Consider the following 15,078-nt stretch of genomic DNA (forward strand, 5'->3'; position numbering starts at 1 on the left):
CATATACCGTAACGTGTAGCCTAGCACTTCCCCATGTAATGTGTGTTGTTTTGCAAACAGCAAGCCGTGAAAGTTCCAAAACAACAGTGTCGCATTGGCAAGAAAGAAAGAAGGGGGAAAGGAAAACCGTAGCAATTTTCCGATGCCTCTGACTCATTACAGGCACACAACTTTTGATTAAGAACGGGTATAATGCATTGATGACATTCTAGAGCGATGGAGCACACAGGCTGCTTATTGAGTTCTATTTTTGTATCATGTACTTGAAGGGCCTAAAGGCAGAGATAATGGCACATACGGTACTTGTGGTGGAAAGGCTGGGCGCATCTGGCCTAATGGACGATGCTTTGTTTGTTTGTATAAATGGACCCATTCTCATTGCATTAATGCAGTTAATTAAGGGTTGACGACATGATGATGAGTGAAGGGCAAATCAATGACCCAATTAAGGTTCCAAATGGGATGTAAAGCAGTGCTTTGGATTGATCATTCCATTTAACTCAGCATAACGCATTCGCGGGCGTCATATTTTCCTTTTGGATGAAGGCGCTTTCATGATTTAGGAAATTAGCTTTCATTATTTCCTACAGAGAAATATTTCCCAGCAGTGCTGTAGGGGCCAGCAGGTCTGCTTAAAAGTTCAACCAAACAAAATTTTGCTTTGTTTGTTTTGTGTAAACAACTTAAGAAGCAAAGCATGACTGTTTGTACTGTATTCTCATACGCTATGCCTCAAATATTTAGAATGATTTACAATGATTACTTTACAGTACACCTATACTCAAATCCTTCAACACTTTCTTTACTTGGTTAAAATATAATTGATGATTCTTACTTTGGATACTTATTTAACATGCATTTATGTCCGACATATGAGCATGGACAGGGGTCACACCAACCAACATTAAGACCTCCCATCCCTCCGAAGAAAGCATTTAAAAATCTGAACAAGGAGTAGCTTAAAATGGCAAAGAGACTATCTGTGTTCTTAAGCCGTGACTAAATTGACACCAAAGCCTGCAAACACAGAGGAGATATCCCTCCATCTTTCCAAGCAGTCGAAATAAAAACCTTTGATGAAAGTCTGCAGAGATCAAGGGGATCTGTCAAGTGGTTCCAATTTCCCTCCGACCTAATGGAAGAGAGAGCCGTCCTTCAAAGAAGCTGTCTGTGGTACTCTTTCCATGTTGGTTTTCAGTAGTTTACACCTACGTTGCCAGTCTCAGACATATGGCCTGGAGGGCTCGCCCTGACCCTTGCCCTAGCAGGGCTCTTTTGTGGGTACAGTTCCAGCATGCTGGTAGTGGTGGGCAGCACACACTCATTTACCCACTCTGTCCCACTCAATCACACATGCACACGTAGCATTCAGTTACACGTACGCAAACACAGGTGCATGCATCCTAGCAGCCTATCGCACATGCAAGCACCAACTCTCTCACGCACACTCATTCACTCACTCATTCACCCGCTCAGTCAGTAACATGGACACTCAAACGCGCACACACAAAGACACAAAGAAACACACACACACACGCAAGCCCGCACGCACGCACGCACACACACACAGACATACACACGCATAAAGACACTAACTCAGTTATGCAGACACTCACTGCCCCTCCCCCCCTCCCACACACACACACACACACACACACACACACACACACACACACACACACACACACACACACAGACACACACACACAAGCACACAGAGTGAGTATTGGCAGGGTTTGTTAATAGGTCTAATGACAGCCGTGCCAATGTTATAGCAGGAAATGGTCCGTGTGGCAGAATGGAGTGTCATGACAGTCTCTGCGACTGCCAGCATGGTGGGAGGCAGCGGAGCTGACTCCAGGGACAGACAGGATGCTAATCAACAGCAATAACGCACAGAATCACCACATTCATCACAGTACTACGGAGGGCTTATCTTCCTATCACATCCATAATATTCATGCTCAATGTTTGGAATCTAGCTAAAGTTATTGTGTTGCCCCCCAGGATAGGCTGGTGGAATGAACTTTGTGAAGAGAAGGAATGGGCATTTTGTTGGCAGCGCACCACGAGTTACAAAGATTGAGTGCAACAGCAGGACAACAAAGGACTGCCAGTAAAACAATAGTGACAAAACAGGAGAGTAAAGTGCAAGAATAGATACAGGGTAAAGACAAACATGACTGCTGTTAGATGTCATGCTTGTTGCTTATAATCAATGTAAGAATTCAGATTTAAAGATAGTTTGATGACCTAAACATGCAATTTGTCCACTGTGTGTTTTGAGTGTCTGTTTTTATATATCTGTTGGTGATGACTAAATGTAAGTAGGAGTAAGTGGTTCAACATGAGGACATGTTCTACAGAATGGTTTGTATGAGTTACAATTGAGTCAAAACACAAAAAATATATTATAAGTAAAAAAAAAAATGTAATGTGGTTTTGATTAAATGTTCCACCCCTTGAGTAATGAGAATAATGATGTCTACTCTCTGGCTGGAAATACAATTATTAAATAATACATCTAATTTCCAACACAGTCTTGATTGCAATTTCAAATTGATTGTCATTTTTCATTATGAGGCCTAGATACATTACGTCATCTTAAGCGGCCTTCTTAAGATGCTAACAGGCATGTCATCGGCCAAATTATGGCGAAAATCAATAGATGATCATTTTCAGCAGCATGAAAATCTGGGATATTCTGAGATATATCTAGAGATCCAACGGCAACGCATTTCAACAACAAATGGAAAAAGAACTCAAAACCTAAAGTAACAGTATATATGTGTCTTCTTTTTCTTTTTTTTTCTTTCGTACCAAAAATAGATATTGGCCATCGCTATAGTTACTGCATGGGCTTCCTAGATACAAGCCTTCCTAGTTACCAGGCTTCCTGACTGATCAGGATCTGAAGACGCCAGCAACCTGGCCCAGCCTCATGCTTGGGCTGCTTCCCTGATTAACAGTGAAGGCTGCTAAGAGCATGATGGATTGGTCTGTCCTCAATTTCCAATCTCTTAAGATGAGCATGTTTACTTTCTCTCTAGATGATGTCAGATTCCTATAACTAGATGCATCGTGGTCAGCAGAGCAAAGTGAACCAAGCATATTTACTAAGGAATTTAATCAAGCTATGCATTGGATTTCATTGCTGAGCTCTTTTTGTGTTGACGAACACATTCAAACCGGGTATTGTCACTGAGACTTTTAACAAAAACATCCGTTATAGGCTATTTGTTCAAGCTGGCACCACTAAGAGATTTTTTCTGTGCCTAACTTACTTGTTTTCGGTATAGGAGACTTTATTTTCATATATTCTCTTCGATCGTTATTTTCATGGCAAGCAGTCAATAGTTACAGAGGAATGTATTTGCTTCAAATGCATCCTCAAATACCATCTAACATGAAAAATGTAAATGGTGGAAATTAAAGCTTTTGAACTTCACATGACCCAGAAAGCAAACAAATACTGTTGAAATACCTAGCACCCAATGTTTGGCACGAGAGCCGCAGAACCCACATTTGGCAAATGCTTATTTAATTTGGCCATCCCCTACCAGTGTACCGAACTTCATGTAAATGCAGAGTATGGGTTTAAAGATTCCACAGACTCCCATTGCACATAACACATAATAACGATAGAAAGAAAAAAACATTAGTCGTCAAGAGGGATTCAGTGGTAAACAAACCAAAGTACAGCATCCTCCAACTCTATTTATGAAATCCAATCCTCTGTATGAACCCCTACAACCTGTATCATTATATGAGTTATCATGCTGAAGCCAAGCAGACTGCATTCTCACTTTTCCTTCATTTGTATAATGATGCAGAAGGAATTATTAAACCCATGCAATTTTTTCTCTTTTTGCTCCATTCCTCCAACATGTGAATCATTCCTAGGGGGTGAGTCCAACACCGTTGATTGTTGGAATAATACAAGGGAGAGATTAGCAGATGCTGTGTGGTGTACACGTACAAGTAGTGCATTATTCAATATTCAAATACAAGGATTTCAGTGACATAATAATGTGACTGAAATCGGCAGACGAAGTACAAGACTAGGGTGATCTTGTTGACCTTGGTCGGAACAGGCAAACTGTGCTCCAAAGATTCTGTCGGATTCAATCACCGTCCAAACAGAGAATCAAGGACACACTGCCGCATTTCAGTGTCCCTATTGTTTCAGTAAACAACTTTTATATATATATATAGAGACTCATGTTCGTAGAGGGAAATTAAGCAAGAAGATACAAAAGTAATGTGACCACAACAAACATGTATTATTGTTGGCTGATAGTGGATCACATTTGGGTATCGTTCCTGTCTGATGAAAAACAAAGATAGACACACAGACTGATTTAATATTTGCCTCTTCACATGTTGGTTACTGCCATTGCTGTGGCTAATTATGGGGTGCTTGTTTGGGTGCTGGCTCTGGGCAAGGGCCCCATACCCCATAACTACAATCAGTGGGTCTGGAGCGATCAGCTTGGGATACTGCCACCCACATCTCCAAAGGACGAAAATGTCTCCAGTTTAAAAATCACATTTCCTCTTAGGTTCCCAAAGTTTTGACTGTCTCCCTTCAACTCCAACGACTTCATCCGCTGGAGTAACGTAAATGACAATTGCTTGAACCTTAAGTTTTGTTATTGTTGCTGCAGGCCTTGTAACAAGCTACATTTAAGGTTGTTGTTTTTTCCTATGATATGAACTCCCCAAACAATAGTCAGCAGAAGGCTTTCAAACCCACGGTTTGAAATCGTATTGACTCCAACCACATCGTAACCCTCATTAGAGCCTTGTGAGGCAAAAAACAGCATAACGATTTAAATCCGGCAAATTACTAATATCAAACAGGCTCTCTCTCTCTACCGCTCTCTCTCTCTCTTTCTGTCTCTATCTCATTCACTTACACAGTGACCAGTGCTGCTTTTTGCAAACGGCTTATCCACATTACAACGCTTAACGTTCTATAGTTATAATACAGTGTTATATACTGTGGTATACTGCAGGCTTAAAAACGCTTTTCCCTGGCCCTTAAACAGACAAGCAGAAAGCAAGAACATTGCTAAAATCGGCCCAGCAGCCTTGTGAACTGCCAAACCAGACCTTGGAACGGGGTATCAAAGCTAGAGGGGTGCTGGTGGGGAAGTTTTGCTAACATGGATAGGGAGAAGGATAAAGCTGTTGAAATGCAATATTTTTGCCCGCATCCTTGCTGAAAATAGCAAATAGTGGTCATGTTTTTGGATGGATTCTGCTGACCGAAAGCTCTGTGACTTGTTTGGCAATCCAAGCATGTCCACACAACTGAAAGCAAGTGTCTATTTCTCAATCATAGTCTGACAATACTTCAGGAGTGGCCGATTTAATTTCCGTTCCTTTGGTGCAGGTTGTGCAAATATTGTCATAAACCTTTGGATGTCCACTGGGATCTGGTGTGCAACCACAACAACAACACATTTGAAAACGTTACCCACGGACAAAGATACAGGTAGAAATTATGCTTTTGAATTAAAATATATCTATGCCGGTTTATTTGGCACTCATGAACAGGACCAAACCTTCACAAAGAAAGAACACCATTCAGGCCAAATGCCATCCCCCGGCTGAGCAGCTGCCCACACATCGGTTAACCAGCCGAAAAATAATGCATCCAATTGACAACATGCACATTTACAATGAATCAATTTAATCATGGTGCTCCTCTAATCCTAGTGAAGGCTTTCTCCACACACAAGAGCCTTTCTGGCAGATGTTTGGCACACAGTACATGAACTTGGTACTGAGTCTTAGGTGCACCGTTGTGCTGCACCATTGTGCATTAAACCATTTGACCAATGGAGATCAAGGTCGTGCGTGTTTCATGAGGCTATAGCCGTGCTGCTGGCCATGGGCCGCGGGGGCTGAGAGACAAAACATGCATTCTGCTCAATGTTTTGCTATCATGTTAGAAGCGTGCCGATGTGTCGCCCCCTTTCATAGCCTTCGAGAGCTGCTAGTTTTGATATTGCTCTTTACAGTCAAATTGTACCCTGATATATTTCTAGGACTATATAGTGTGTTTAACACTTTGAGACATTGACTATTGGTTGTATTTAAATGTACAATGTTGAACACTCGTGGTTTCGGTGCAATTTTTGGCCTGGAGAAGATTGCCCTTTTTTTATTTTTTGCGTCTGCTTGGGGACATATTTACACAGTCAACTTCTGTCCGATGTCCTCTTCCCTCCCAACAATGAACAGTTATCAAGCAAAATAATGATTCACATCTGAGAGTTTTACTTTTAAAGGTAAGTATAATCGACTGTGACCCTTGGCATTAACATGGACAAGTTGTCAGTTAGCCCAGTCATTGATAAAGAGTGTGAATCACTCTGCTCTAAACCTGCCAACATCCCATTTTCGCTGAGGCCCACAAACTGTCAGTAGATAGCAACATTTCAAATGACACTCTCTTATCAGAGCAGACTGTGCCGCCATGGCAATGGCGAAAAAAGGTGATACACAAACTGCATGATTGTCAGAATATCCTCCATTTCTTCCTGCAACCAGGATGCTTTACAACAGCAGTTTTTATCTTCTTTCAGAGTCATGAAATCCCCATATTGAGGCTTTTAGGCTCCTGATGATTTTCGTTTCCTATTAAGAGAATCTTGACTTTCATCTAACTGTAGCAGTAGTTAATGCACTGCATCTAATTAAGATGTGGTTTTCAACAGGACCTTCCACATGCATTTCACATAAAGGTACATGACATTGGCCCACTTCGCACGGCCTTTCAAAAAAACTCTAAAAAAGACAACAACCTAATTACTGCTAGGTTTAGTGTGGCCAATTAGTGTCGATGGGAGATAATGTGACGAGTCATCTTGACAACCTTTTTCTCTGTACTTACTCAGCCAAAACATGAAATATTAGTTGCAGGTTATTCAGACTGTAATTAATATTTGGCAACATTAATGTATTCTACTCAATTCCTCTGAGTCCAATTAACATTAGAAGAATATGGAAAGCACTGCTCCCTTTGGAAAACCAACATCAAGTTCCTCCTCGCGTCTTCTCTCTCTCTCTCTCTCTCTCTCTCTCTCTCTCTCTCTCTCTCTCTCTCTCTCTCTCTCTCTCTCTCTCTCTCTCTGATAATGCAGTTTACCCAATCAAACTTGCTCTTTTTATTTTTTTCTATCTTCTTTGTCCTGTCCTTGACTGTAATTGTTTATAGATTTAAAGCACACGATGTTGTGGCCTACTTACTCCGAGGCGGATGGGTGGAGGGAGGTGCTGGCTGGGGGGTTGGGGGGTTGTTCAGAGAAAGGGACTCAACCATGAAAGGTATTCTCACTGTTTTGACTATCTATGACAGCTCGGGAGCTGAAACTCCCCCCTGTAGGTGGCAAAAACCACTAAATAGAGCAGTCAGCAAAGAGAATTGTGTTGATATATTGAGAAAGACATTGATACGAACGGCACACTGAAAATAAAAAGAAGCTAAATCAACCAAAGGGTAAGAATATAAGTGCTGCATGATGAAAAAGATAATCCCTCCGATTGAGCGGACCCGTGAAGGCTCAGAGCCGGTGAAGTACTGCGGCGTTGCGTGTCCTTTGGCATGACGATAGCCATCGATGCCCATCCGTCGTCTCAGGGTCAGGGCATCAATCATAAGCTGACGGGAGAGGGTCCTGCAGAACGCAACAGCAGTTGGAATATTTATGGAGAAAGGAATCAAATCCCTGTCCCTGGCAACTCTTAGGAGGGATCAGTGGTGAATTATTTCATTGCTTCTTTTTGTGGTTATTTTTTATTTATGATCTGTGGCCTGTATGTTTTCAACATTGACGTACCGGCGTCAATGCGTCTCATCTGTCACAGAAGTATATTTGAATTTATTCCGGGAATGTTGTAAATGCATAACCATACCTGTTTCCTAAATGAGTTGTATCTGTATTCACTGCAAGCTGCCCAAGATACAAGTGTCTCCTAAAAGACGAAGTGCTGCATGCATTGCAAAATTAATGAACAATAACAACACATTCTACACCTCAAACTCATGTCTCCTCATTCAGTACCAGCTGTTAGCCACTGTTCAGACTGGGGAAAAGTGTGACCTAAAACTCCCAATGGGAAGAGCTTTATTTTCTGTAATAGGACCATGAAAACAAGAAAGATCATAAGAAATGCAGAGAAAAAGTAAAGCCAAGGATACAAATGCTGAACTGTTATAACTAAAGGTCTTCGTGTGTGTTGAGCGGTCCCCAAGTTCAAATGAGATGACAAAAGCGACAAAATCCAGGATGTTTTTTTTCTTTTTTCAGGAATTTGATCTCTGCGCATCCTGTCACTGCTGGGAATATAGCTTTGAGTTCTTCTGTTTAATATCAATTTTGAATGATGTTGGGAGGCAGAAAAGGAGGACATTTCCTTTCTTGCTAGCCTCCAAGGTCATTTTCATGATTTATTTTAGTTAGAAAATTAAACTGCCAAATATTTCTTTAAGCTCTAGCTTAAGACAATCATAATTCTCTTTGTACTGTCAAAATATCACACCCATATCTAAAATGTGGTCTCTTCTCTTACTGAATGTGTTTTGACATTCAACATATTTGACATTGGAAGCTTTCCACATTTTCAGTTTTTCATCGTCAGTACTGTATAATCTATTATTATGACTTTTACGCCTAGCATATCTTCTACCTAGAATAAGACATGGTCTTTTGAAGACATTGACTTAAATTGAGGTATTCCTTGGTCGTGCTATGCTGGTAAAAATGTTAGGTGTTTCATTGGTCTTGAGACAGTTGGCAGAAACAATAACAACATCCGAGCAAAAACTATATTTCTTTATCACTCTAACCTTCCCCTTTTCTTCTGCCTATTGCATTACAGCTATCAATGTTACTTTGGGTTTCAATATATTCTGTAAGCACAAAGTAATATATCATGACCAATCAGAGAGCTGTCTGAGCGTAACCTTGTTATCTGTTGTTAGGCAGCAAGAAAGGGTTCCACAGCATCTCATGTTGTTTGACCAGTTTCTGGGTTTTTAGGTTGCACACCCAAAAAGGGCCAATTCAGCTATCCTTCATCCAATCCTATAATTGAAAAGTTGCAACACTGTGGATTTCCTTTGTCTCAAAACACTTTGAGGAATCATCTTTTATTTGTCATGTCATCCCCAAAAGGGATTTTCGCTGAAAAGAGACGAGATCAGAAGAATAGTTTGATGGTATGTCTCTCCCTTTTGCTTGGGAAAGGATAATAAATCCATCCTTCAAGCAATTTTGGGCTAATCCTACATATAGACATATGGAAAATGGAAAGGCTCTGGTACCTTCTCACATCTTTGGTATCATCCCTTACTGACATTATGGCCTTAAACATTACACAAAAACCAAACACTTTAGAAATCACGCATTCCTCTGAAAATATTGAAAACAAGCCTTTATGACATGCATGCATGCATTACATAGTAACGCAAAAAAAATGTGGTCATCGTTGAGTCCGATACAGAACTTAATCACATGATGGCTTATTGATATTAAGGGACTCCATTGAAAATATCCTCCTGAAACACAATGCCATTACTTGTTAGGGCTGTAGATTGTAGCTCAAGCATGCTTTGTCATAGAGGGAAGTAGAAGCTTGGCAGTTGATGAACCAATTGAGCAGTAACAGCTTCATAGTGGTTTATTAAACACCAAGATGTCTTAATCAAACGTTACAAGCAGATGCTGCAATATTGAAATTGCATTGGAATCTTGCCATCCCTAGTTGTATGAATACACAAAAAACGGAATCGGATTGGATGTTTTAACCCTAACCTGATTGATGGGAAAAAAGGACAGGATCCCATCAATGCCATCGGACGGATATCTTGATCCGAGAAAGGTACCTCGAAGGATGCGTCTGAAATGAATAGTGAATGAGACTGCCCTGAGCTCTCGTCCCCACAGAGCAAATCCCACCAGCTCAAAACTTGTCTGAATGGCTGTGTGCAGAGTTAATTAAGATTGAGTGTGTGGAATTAATCGAGTGATGTCATCTGGAATCTCTTCAATCATTGGCTCCTGGCTGCTGCTATCTTATCTGCACTAACCCCCTGTGATATTCAAATAGTGCAAATCATAATTAAAGCAGCACATTTAATAAAAAAAAATAATTATGGATGAATGCATGGCTGAAAATCCCTGTGTTTGGCTGGAGCATAAATAAAATAAGGAAGAAATCCCCAATAAAATAACCGCCAAGTTTAGATTGTGGGGCCTGTTATGTTCTTGGCTATTACTGTTTATTTGAATTGAATATCGTGTTAGCTTTTATCAGGGGAAATACTGTACACTCCCAGGCTCATCGGACTTCAGGAGATAAGAAAAATGAGCAAGATTTAACCTCATTTTTCTTCTCAATGCCAACATTTTCCTTTCCATTGCCAGTTGTAATTGTGCCCTCCAGTGTTTTAGACAGTGAGAGCAGAAATTGGTTGGCCAAAGAAAAACAGCGACGACTGAATCACAATCTACAAGTGAACTCTTTTACAGGCTCTGTTGTGAAAATATTCAGACGAGCAATCATCTTATTGAGTTAGCTGGATTACATATGGTGTGGGGCAAAAAGGTGGGATTTGATTTTGGCTCTCCATGCAGGTTGAACAGTGTCAGATGTTAGTTCACTTGTAGCTCAGTGTTGGAGATGTGTGTGAGAGCAGTAGGTTTGAAATGCCAAATAAATGCTTTTGTAAAACAAAAAATGGTTGGACATTTCATTCACAGGGGGTTTATTTTACATATATTATTTTTTGTAATTAGTAAAAGGAGCATTACCAAATGACCACAGGATATAAATTGTATTGTATCACGGTAATAATCACGGTGTAATCACGGGGAAATGTTTGCGTGTGTGTGTTTTTGCTGCCTTCGCCTACGTGCAAATCAATGTTCATTCATAATGATGGAGCAGACAAAAGGGCCTACAAATTCATACCAAACTACATGACCCTCAGCAACTTCAAAGCGATTTTTTAAACTGAAACTTGGGACTTTGTTGATTAAGTTGTGTATGTATGTGAATGCTGCTTGTTTTTTTTATGTTGGTCATTAACATATTTCTTTCGAGTGCCAAGCAGTTAATGGGACACATAAATTGCACGGGGCAGTAATCAAAATAATATGTGCAATCAACAATCAAGTCTCACCAGGCACTATATATACTTGATGTGATGCAAGGTTGGATTGCATTTGATTACAACACAGACACCTTAGTGTTAACATAATTTACATACATGAAAAAATGATAGCATCAAAGTTGATCAGTAGATCAGAGGTGCGTTCAAGTTCAGCGAACATAGGCGAACGTTCGCAACGAACGCGTTGACATTAAACAATTAATTTTGAACGATTTTTGAACACCGTTCTAAACAAACTGTAAACGAAAAAAATGGATACGAAGGCCATGGTATTAGCGGCAGCCTCCATGTTAATGGAAGAGTTTACAGAAGAGGGTTTGCAAGTGGTCGACCTCATTGAAAGCCTACTGCAGACAACCAGTACGGAAAATTCAAGAATAGAGGGCTACGTCACCGAAGTTGTACCCACTTACTGCGATATAACGTTCAAATCGCATTTTAGGATGCAAAAGAAACGTTTTATCTATTGCTTTCTGTGTAGGAAAGGAGTAAATGATTTCAATATAGTTTAGTTTAATGCCATGGCAACGAATGTCACGTAGCCGAAGAGAGCATCTGTTTGTGGAGAACTACCTCTTCAGACAGTTTGCCTATGTTCGTAAACGTTTGCTTGCTTATGTTCGTTTAACGGAAAATGTTTAAAATCGTTCGCGAACGTTCGCCTATGTTTGCGATTCTGAACGCACCTCTGGTCATTTTCTATATATAAAAAAAAAAGTCCTTTGAAGAGTACTCTAGTACTAGCATAGTCAGTGTGCATTGATGGTAAAGTCCACAATTATAGCAATAATAGGAAAGGAAGTTGAAGGAGTTGAAGCCTATTCTGGAACCATTAAATAGCTCTACTGATATTAAAAGTGGGAGAACCGTTTTGGAAATTGTGCGTGACCCCCTTTTTAAAATATTCCCTTTTCATCTGGATACATCTCCCCGACTCCCTTAACCGCCATCCATATGTCAACGTCACATTTGATCTGACTGTTTTATTCATTCTACCTTAAGGTATTAGTTCAATTTCAGTAATATCTGAATGGGAATAGCTCACTCGGATCACATTGAAATAAGCAGAAGGTATCTATGGAATGAAAGCGTTAAGCAAAATATGCAAAGCTGGGAGGAAATTACTGAATTTGTCATTATCGTCACAATATATTTAGAACCTTGGGCTCGAACAGCAGCTGAATCAAAATCAATCTTATTTTTAATATTAATAAATATGACAATAAAGCAGCAAAACTGCTGACTTCATTAACTTGTACCAGCTTTTACCAAGAACCACAGCAGGGTCTCTCCTACAGATGTTCAATAGAATGCAGACTCGTTTTACTGCAACCTTTGTTCTTCCAGCAGGAATATCTACAAAAATATATTTATTCCGTTGGCAAGCATAGTGGATAAACTATGGACAAACAAAGTTGCATTTTCGGTCAGCTGGTAAACATAGCTTAATAATGACAGATAATCTATCTGCTCATTAGTTTTATCCCTTTTTCTCCCACTCTGGAACTCTCTCTGAAAGGTTATTAAGATCTTGTCCTCTTGGTAATTGTTCAAACTCCATCTTGAAGACTTGATTACACAAGCTATTTAGAGCTGTAATCCTGGATTGGACACTATCAAGATAGAAGGATGGAAAGAAAACGGTTCACTTTATGTCTAGTTGTCTTCACTCCGATACAAAGAAGAGGAAAAAAGTTTTTACTTGAACCAAATGCTGAAAACCCATTGTGCAAAGTACATTTCCTTGAACCATTGAACCACGGTATTTGCATTCCAGATTGGCTGTGCGGGGTGTTTTATAAGAGAATTAAACAGCAAGAATATATTCTACTTTCGAAACTACATCTGAAGATGTTGAAGCTTTGTTGAATACTCAATTCAAATTGGTCATTAATGGCCTTCTACTGTCTGTTTTTTCTGAAAGCACCCCTGCTATGATGAAAAGACTTTTGCGGAGCATGCCTGTTCCGACTTAAGACTCCAACAGACAATTTATTTTAGTAGAAGCAATAAAATAATTTAAAATCAATAAAATATGGTTTTGTTGTAATATTTGGTGTCAAATTATAGATCTTTCGGTAAGTAGCCTTGTAAAAAGCTGTTTTTTGTTGTATGAGACATTGCTAAATAAACCCAGACATGGTGATGCGGGTCTCCAACACGAAGCGGAGTGGTTTTTATTCACCCTACAAAGGTGTACAATGTACACACTGTGCATTATCCCTTCACTATGCCACACACTACATTTGTGGCATAAATGAACACACTCATGAACATAGGATTAACCCTTTGTGAGGATAAAGAGGGAGCAGATGTCAAGGAATCATACGCAAAATCTCAGAACCAACCCACTCTGTGCAACTGCAAAGGAGGCGAACACATAACAAACAGATTTGTGCTGAAGGGCTGTAACTGCACTTGCACATCTGATTACACAAGCGTGTTATGTCTTGGCTTAAGCAGATATGTTATCTGGGATCAAGGTTGGAATCATGGTGGGGCTCTGCTTAACAAAGGCACAAACCCTGGCTCCAAATACACAGATCCATCGCGTCAAATCAGTGTTTGAATTGAAACACCTATTTCATGGATCAACTGACTGGGGCTTTCACTTGTTCGCCATCAGATTGGTCCACACAACAAGAACCTGCCAATCAAACAATCCATGTAGTTAAGGGCTAATTATCCAAGGATTTAATTGTTTCAGATTAGATAACCTAGGAATGGTTTGCTGTCTCTTCATTATAAGTGGAACTGGAAACCGATTATAAGGACTTCTTAGCAACATGTCGATGCAGGCTCTGCAAGTCTATGGAATAAAACGTTGCGTTTCAATCTCTACTTTTCCCTCTCTTTGTGGTTGGGTTTCCAGCTTGCATTTGACAGTCTGTTCATAGGTTTATTCCAAAAACCCCACTTGATCGGTATTACCATAATAGGGTTAGGGTTAGGATCTGCACTTCTACAAAATAAAAAAAATCTGTCGAAATCCGAAACATTTTAAACATCGATTAGCTCCGTAATTTGACAGTGGAACAATGGATACCTTGCCTTTGAGGAACGACAATTGCACATGACATCACCCTTAAAAGACTTACTTTTGGTCTTTTTTCTCTCCTACTCTGCCGATCTCGTGTGCATCGAGCGATCAGCGATTCACGCTGGCCAGCCGCCAAACAACGCTGTTGCAGTGCCTAAGTGGTTATTTGTGTGGGAGCCTTAGCACCTAGCAGCTCGCCGGCAAGGTCACAGGTCGCACCTGGGCCTCCATAGAGCACTGAGAACGCCGGATGTCTTCAGACCTCATGTCATTCCCAGTATAATGGATTGCGGCTGGGTGAAAAAAAGCCTTTGTTTTAATCAGTGGCGGTTGTTATTAATCTCTTGTCATCATCGGTGCCGTGCATTGTTATCGCCATAGACACGATGTCCACCTGTGAAAAACTGGAAGAGTACGCCGTCCCAAATGTTGACATTTTCATTAGCAGTTGGTTGTGGTGGTGGTGGTTGGGGTGATGGTGGTGGTGGTGGGATCACTAATGGCTCAGCGCCTCACCATCCTCCACCTTTCACTCTAATTAAGACCACACATCTTTGATTCCGCTGAGGTCAGCAAGAGTTTTTTAATTTAAAAAGCGTTAAGATGTGCATGTTGTCAAGACTGCTGTTTGCATCTGGGGCAGATATCACTTTAATTAACTCTTATCTTAGCCCACCTTCCCTTGCCCAGCCCATCCTAACCCCTACCATAACAACCTTGGAGTGAATTGAAATTGGGCTTGGTCTATTCACAAAGAGGTTGCTTCTCTGTCAAAACAAACAGTGACCTCCATATCCTGGGATTTGCCTAATCAATCCTCATGAATATTTGCCTATACATCTTGTGAAAT

The 15,078-nt window shown here is 40.4% G+C and overlaps 1 protein-coding gene across 1 annotated transcript in view; it reads left to right on the top strand.

The window, feature by feature from the left end:
• opcml (opioid binding protein/cell adhesion molecule-like) overlaps positions 1-15,078 on the top strand; it is a 157,803-nt gene that overhangs the window by 54,538 nt on the left and 88,187 nt on the right. The window lies entirely within an intron of this gene.

This window comes from Gadus morhua, chromosome 7 (genome assembly GCF_902167405.1).
Source record: "Gadus morhua chromosome 7, gadMor3.0, whole genome shotgun sequence".
Classification (NCBI taxonomy): Eukaryota; Metazoa; Chordata; class Actinopteri; order Gadiformes; family Gadidae; genus Gadus; species Gadus morhua.